The 7,679-nt window shown below is 46.7% G+C and overlaps 1 long non-coding RNA gene across 1 annotated transcript; it reads left to right on the top strand.

Annotated features, from left to right (window-relative positions):
* Positions 1–338: 338 nt before the first annotated feature.
* LOC122137326 lies at positions 339–6,391 on the top strand. The gene is made up of 3 exons (XR_006154772.1): positions 339–390; positions 6,224–6,289; positions 6,377–6,391. It is a non-coding gene; the product is annotated as an uncharacterized LOC122137326 (long non-coding RNA).
* The last annotated feature ends 1,288 nt before the right edge of the window (positions 6,392–7,679 follow it).

Below are 7,679 nucleotides of genomic sequence, written 5' to 3'. Positions count from 1 at the left end.
AAAAAACTGAATGTCTCACAACTGTCTCCCTATAATACAATAACATGATGTGTGTTTTCTGTAGATCGATGAGCACACACTCACAGAGCAGCGGAAGCAGCACAATAAAGACCCGTTTAAATTTTATGTAGTTTTATGAAAGCAAAGTCACATGTGAGTTGGAGGAGGTCTGATTTTGATGCATGAAAAGTGATGAAATGTTAATGTGTTCTTGACAGTAGTTACATGGACATGTGTTCTGTCTGCAGACCCCTGGTTTGAGATCAATCCATATGAAGCAGGTTATTCCCTCTCTGGAGTGTTTGTGGACACCGGCGACTTTGGGAGCCAGTTTCACAAAAGGCTCAAAGATAAAACATCAGGATGAATTTGACATGCTGTACCTGCAAGGTAAAAAACTTTGGTCACAGAGGAGTTCAATATTTGGGTAACACTTTCTTTGAAATATCAATTTACATAGCTTAATACTGTCATAATCATGGACTTCTGTTCTTAGTTTCCTTATTTGGTCATGTTCCTTTTCTTGTTTAGTTAATTAATTAGCCCCACACCTGTTTATGTTTCCCACTGATTACATTCACTATTTAAAGTCTGTGTTCTCCTTTATTCCTTGGTCTGCTATTGATGTTAGATTATTTGGATTTGTGTTTGGATGTGTCCTTTTTTCTCCTGAGGATCATTAAAGGAACTATTTTTGTTATCTCCTTCGTCGTGCGATTACTTACACACCAACACGTGTCACAGAATAGCGGACCTAAAAGTGAGTTAGTTTAGCAGTGTTTTTCTTTCTTTCTTTCTTGTTTTGTTTTTACCCTCTCCCGGAATGGCAATCCCAGCAGTCCTACTCCTGTGCCTGGAGCAACCGGACCATTCTCTGGAGGACCATACCAGGGATTTTTCGATCTGGCGTGCCTTACAGACTTCCCAGACCACTCACTCTGTGCATTCTATTATGCCAGCCTGAGCGAGCGGTGTAAGGCACGCCTACCAGGGAACGGTCCCAAAGAGGATTTCGCCACTTTCATGGAGTGGGTGCGGGAGAATAACGGATCACAGTTCACCGTCTGCCCCGCTGAGGAGGATATCTACAGCCCCACTCCCGAACCAGAGACCAGCCAGCTGTCATCCCGCTGTGCGGAGCAAGTGCTACAGCCCACCACAGAGCCCGAGCCGGACATGATTACAGAGCCAATCATCGCCCCGGAGCTAAGACTCGAGAGCGCGACTGACCAGGTGTGTGAGCCAGCAACACCGTGCATCGTGGGAGTACTGGTGGAAATCAAGGGCTTGGAGGTAGGCCCTGCCCATACTCCTGCTGCTGAGGGTGAGCTGTCACTGGACCATATACAGAGGAACTTGTGGACATTTTTGAAATGGATTTAATAGACTGGTTTGGGGAGGTAACGCTGTGTCTCCGCTGGTTCCGCCCAGCTCTGAATTTTCTGTGTCTCCGCTGGTTCCGCCCAGCCCTGAATCTCCTGTATCTCCGCTGGTTCTGTCCAGCTCAAGTCCTCCTGTGTTCCCTCCCAGCCTCCCTCTCCCACCTCCTCCTAAACCAGGCCAGTTCCTCAGCTCCATCTCCGCTGGTGCCTGTCAGTCCCTCAGCTCACCCTCAGTCAGTGCCATCTGGGCACTCTGATCCGCCTCGGGACTTCCAGTCTCCAGCGCCGCCTTGGTGTGAGGATCCCCTGTCTCCGCTTCCAGCATTCGAGTCCTGGACTCTACCTCTGTCCTTCGACCCATCGGCTCCGCCTTGGCTCTAAACTCCCTCGTCTCCACCGTGGCCCGTCATCCCACCAGCTCCACCAGGTTCCCTCATCCCTCCGGCTCCACCTTGGTCAGTCGTCGACCATCCCCCGCCTCGGGACTCCACTCCTCTAGCTTCGCCTCGTCACTAAATCCCTTCGGCTCTGTCAGGCTCCTCCTTCCCTCCTTCCCCTCCACCACCTCCATCCTCAGTTGCTCCTGCTCCGCAGCGGTCTTCCGGAGCCCCGCCTCCTGGCTGGCCTCTGGATTTCCATCTGGCTCCCCCTGCTCCGGGCTCCTCCCTGGCTTCTCTCTCCATCCACTCCACCCTGGTACAATGGTCTATTCTCCCTCTCCATTGCCTGCCCCTTGCCTGCCCCAAGCCCGCCTCCTGAACCCCCACCCTCCCTCCTCTGGACTATTTCTGTCGGTGCGGGGACGAACCATTCCAGGAGGGGGCGAACTGTCACAATCATGGACTTCTGTTCTTTCTTAGTTTCCTTATTTGGTCGTGTTCCTTTTCTTGTTTAGTTAATTAATTAGCCCCACACCTGTTTCTGTTTCCCACTGATTACATTCACTATTTAAAGTCTGTTCTCCTTTATTGGTCTGCTATTGATGTTAGATTATTTGGATTTGTGTTTTGGATGTGTCGTTTTTTTCTCCTGTGGATCATTAAAGGAACTATTTTTGTTATCTCCTTCGTCATGCAATTGCTTACACACCAACACATGTGACAGAATAGCGGACCTAAAAGTGAGTTAGTTTAGCAGCGTTTTTTTCTTTCTTTCTTGTTTTGTTTTTACCCTCTCCTGGAATGGCAATCCCAGCAGTCCTACTCCTGTGCCTGGAGCAACCGGACCATTCTCTGGAGGACCATACCAGGGACTTTTTCGATCTGGCGTGCCTTACGGACTTCCCAGACCGCTCACTCTGTGCATTCTATTATGCCAGCCTGAGCGACTGGTGTAAGGCACGCCTACCAGTGAACGGTCCCAAAGAGGATTTATGTACGGTATGTACGGTATCCTGTCCATGTCCAGAAAAGTAATAAAAACATCATCAAAGTAGTCCATGTGACATCAGAGGGTCAGTTAGAATTTGTTGAAGCATCGAATATACATTTTGCTCCAAAAATAACAAAAACTACGACTTTATTCAGCATGGACTACTTTGATGATGTTTTTATTACTTTTCTGGACATGGACAGTATACCGTACATACATTTTCAATGGAGGGACTGAAAGCTCTCAGACTAAATCTTAAATATCTTAAACTGTTTTCTGAAGATGAACGGAGGTCTTACAGGTTTGGAACGACATGAGGGTGAGTCATTAATGACATAATTTTCATTTTTGGGTGAACTAATGCTTTAATACGGTGAGGCTCTGTCCACCAGAGGTCATTCCACCTGATCTTCCTCTCCACAACTTGCTCCCATCTTGTCCAGGCGCCTTGCTGTCTCATTCCCACTGCTCTGCTGGTCCTCTCCTCCTCCACAGTTCTCATCTCGTGCTGGACCAAGTGCCTCCTCTCCCTTCCCTGAGCCTTGTCGTCTCATTCCCAGTGGGGGTTGTGGCATAGTTCCTAGTCCAGCCCTTCCTCTGGCCACTTTTCCCACTAGGACTCCATGACATAGCCGTGATTCTGCTTGATCCACTGCACCCTCTGTTCTCCACTTTCTAGCAGTCCTGACTGCTACCCCTGCTCCGGAGACCTTGGGGTCTGATGACTTAGAGTTGCAGCACCTCTCTTGCATGTGAGAATTTGAACTCCTCCTGAATGGATTTTAAGGGGAGTGTAAGCATGCTGGAGTTCCCATATAGGGCTATTCTGCTTAAGCTCCTCGGCAGTCCTAACCATCTCCTCAGGTAGCTGCTAACTCTTCTTTCCAGATCTGAGATCGTAGTGATCGGAAACTCATAGAAGAGCAATGGCCACAGTATCCTTGGCAGAATCCCATGTTGATAAATCCACGCCTTGAATTTTCCTGGAAGGTCTGACTTGTCAACATCCTTGAGCCATCCTTCCAGCTCCTCACACATGCTGGTGGTTTTGTCCCTTGGGGTGTTTTTAAATGAGTTTGATATGATATTGATTGGCTTATCTCTGGTGTTATGAATTGGTGTTCCTGCTATGGAGAATCGAAACTTGTCCACCACTCTGCCCTTTTTTAAAATTGGTGTTCCTGCGATGGAGAATCGAAACTTGTCCACCACTCTGCCCTTTTTTAAGATCAAGGATGTTATAGTCCAGGATGAGTTCTCTTAATTGACTCGGTGGTCACTGTCAGATCGTCCAAGAAGGCGCGAATTTGCGGTTGGTGGATCCCAGACTTAGACTTGGGACCTCTGCATTCTGGTTCAGCCGATTTCACCAACATCTTCATTGCCAGAGCAAAAAGGATCACTGAGGTGGTGCAGCCTGTGATGATTCCCACCTCCAATCTGTGCCAGTCTGATGTTATTGATCCTGTGGAGGCTCTCAGGCTGAAAACGCTGTAATAGTCCAGGATGAGTTATCTTACAACGACTGGGACATGGTGCCTCTTCAGGGTTTCAAGGACCAGTTTGTGGGACATTGAGCCATAGGCATTGGTCAGATCTAGCCACAGCACCAATAGGTATCCCTTGTTCTCCCTTGCATCTCTGAGGAGCTGTGTGACCACGCCCGTGGGTTCTAAACACCCTGGTTTTGTGGGACATTGAGCCATAGGCAGCACAGAAGGTGTCTATAAAATACCCATTCTCTGGTTTGAGGAAGAACTAAATTTTCCCTTCAACACGGAGCAGCAAGATGATACGGAACTGGCTGATGTTCTTGGAGTCATCCTCTTTTGGGATCCACACTCCTTCTGCAACTCGCCACTGCTGCGCTGCTTTTCCTCTTCTCCAGATTACCTTCAACATCTTCCAAAGCCGATGCAGTAGCTTGGGACAGTGCTTGTTGAACTTGTAGGGTGTTCCGCTTGGTCCTGGTGCAGACCTTGACCTTGCTTTCTGCACCACTTCCTGAACTTCTTTCAGGAGTGGCTCCCTCAGATCGAAGGCCTCCGTAGCCTCTGGTGGTGTTATCACAGCCTTGCACTGCCCTAGCTCCTGGTCTCGCATAGGGTTGCTGGAGGGTGTCTTGAAAGTATTGGTCGACTTCTTCCTTTGTACAGGCCAGTCGTCCACTGCGTTTCTGCCCGAGGACCTCTTTTATAAAGCCAAAAGTGTTGTTGAGGAAAGCGGCCCGCTTCTTGGCCCTTTCCTTCCTTCGTCTACTGTAATGTTCGGCTCTGCGTAGAATTAGGAGCCTCTTCCTGAGCATTTGACGGAGTCCTGCAAAGTGCGTGCCCTTTCCTCTTCACTGGCTTCCTTGTGTTGTTTCTTTAAGGTTTTCAGCTCTTTCCTGATGTTATGGATCTTGACTGCCTTCTGGTTCTTGATGTAAGGCTGCTTCACTCCCCTCTCCTCCTCCACAACAAACCTCTCTGCAGCTATACTCACTAATGGTCATCATAGTTTGCAATCTCTTCTCATCATCCCCTTTGGCTGTTGCTTCCAACACCTTGTCTACATCCTCATCAATCTTCTGCCACTCTGCTGTTTTAAAGGCTTGGGGCCACCTGATCCTTCTCTTCTCGGACTTCCTGGTTGAAGGGATTGTTTGCATCACTTGGAGGCTCTGGGCTCTGTGGGGTGCTTCTGGGCTCGGCTCCTCTTCTGTCTCACCAAGTGCCAGACCTATGCATTGTGATGCTTGCTATCGCTCCTTGCACTTCATCCTTGTTTGATGGATCTTAAGGCTCTTCTCATTCTTGCAGATCTTTCCACACAAGCATTCTCTGCTCGTCATCAACGTTCGTCCATTGCTGATGGTCGTTAATCATGAATCTGTCCGGTTAACCTTGAATCTGTCCGGCTGAGGTGCTCCTAACCCCCCCCTGGCTCCCCTGGGGGTATATTTCCTGTCTTTGTTCCGTAGCTTCTTTGGTTCCTTCTTCACAGAAGGTGCGGTTAGGAGTGCTAACCCGTGCCCGCCCCCGGTTGCCGTCTTCCCGAGCTGCCAACTGTCTCTCCAGCTGTCACCAACCTGTTCTTGGTCATCAACCAGCCTTTCTTGGTAGTCACTTGACCTCAGAGCATCATATATTCTAGAAATTGTTTTATATAATGGTTTATCAGAGTAGCAGAGTTGCTCAATAGCTGTACGTTTTTGATTTGACCCTTAAACAGTTTGTAATTGCAAATAACTAAAGAATTCTTTATTACCAGAAGAATTCCAAAAACACATTGAGAGCTATCTATTCCCCAAATAAAGGTGTTTAAAGGGGAAAAGCATTGTCTATAAAATAATAACATTTATTACAATTTAATTTTTTATTAAATAAATTACAAATTGCCATGAGACACATCCTTGTTGCTTAAAAAGGTCAATAATACAAAATCTCAGCAGTTTATTTTGCAAGTGTTGATGTTGTGCTTTTCTGCAGCTCTTTGTGGCAGCGCTTTAGGGGATGAAGTGGATATTAAGAAAACCATGTGGCAAAAGATAAAAGGTGAACATTTTTTCTGAGGACTGAATTTTTGCTTTTTTAATTTAAAGTCAACAGTTATTTTATTACCATCCTTTTAATGTTTTTCAGCTTTCTTTCAAAACGGAAACAACAACTTGAGCAATGAGGAAGGGTAAATCATTTCTTACTGCTTTTTTTTAAGTGGCTATTTTTAATTAAGAACTTAAGTATTTTTAAGTACAACATTTTATTTGAATATAATGCTTCTGGTTGTGGGAAAACTGATATTGTAACATCATAAATTTGAATGTGGAAAAAGCGTTTTGTTTTTTGCAATGTGTTCATCTTTACTCAATATATGTATTGACAGAAGAGCGTGAGAGAACAGATAAAGCGATGAGAAAAGAGAAGAAAACAGAAGCAATAGAAGCAGATACAATCTCAGATGCTTCAGATGATCCTATCTCCCCGCCTCTAGACGAATGTCACCGGGCATTCATGGATCTTGTGAACATGAATCTCTCTGTTTTGAATGGCGAAAATCCTTCTGGTTTTGATAAATCCATCAGAACAAATTTGAACGGTAAAGCATTATACATCACAGTGAGAACCTTCTGTTTAATGACAACAGATTTGTGAAGAATTCTTGGTATTTAAAATGAAAGCCATAGTCAAAACTCTCTAACCAATAGGCCCACAACTTCCCTCTCTTACTGCCTAGGCGGAGCTCTGGAGAGCGGAGGCTTCAGCAGAACGGACTCTCTAAAACAAGAGGAGACCTGGCTACACTCAGCACCAGAGGCAGTTAGCGAGGCTAAAAGACAGAGCCTACAAACTCATATCACTGCCCATGATGGAGCTCTGAAGAGTGAAGGCTTCAGCAGGATGACTCTCTTGAACGAGAGGAAGCCTAGCACTCAACCCTATTGGAGAAACTCTTAAGAGTGGAGGCCTCAGCATGACGACTCTCTAGAACAAGAGGAGACCTGACTACACTCAGCGCTAAAGACAGTTAGCGAGGCTCACAAAAGAAGAGGAGCCTACCTACCAATAGTACTGTCCAAGTGGAGCTATTGAGAGTGGAGGCTTCAGCAGAATGACTCTCTTAAATGAGAGGAAACCTACACACTCAAATCCTAGTTTGAGTTCTTAAGAGTGGAGGCCTCAGCATAACAACTCTCTTAATCAAGAGGAGGCCTGACTACACTCAGCGCTAAAGACAGTTAGCGAGGCTCACAAAAAGGAGCCTACATACCAGTAGTACTGTCTAAGCGGAGCTCTGGGGAGCGGAGGTTCCAGTGGGATGACTCTCTAAAATGAGAGGAAACCTAACAACGCTAAACCCTGGTAGGGGAGCTCTTAAGAGTCGAGGTCTCAGCATAACAACTCTCTAAACCGAGAGGAGACCTGGCTACACTCAGCACCAGAGGCA

This window comes from Cyprinus carpio, chromosome B5 (genome assembly GCF_018340385.1).
Source record: "Cyprinus carpio isolate SPL01 chromosome B5, ASM1834038v1, whole genome shotgun sequence".
Taxonomy (NCBI): domain Eukaryota; kingdom Metazoa; phylum Chordata; class Actinopteri; order Cypriniformes; family Cyprinidae; genus Cyprinus; species Cyprinus carpio.
The sequence above is the reverse complement of the archived record's forward strand: the minus strand, read 5'-3'. Positions and strand labels throughout refer to the sequence as shown.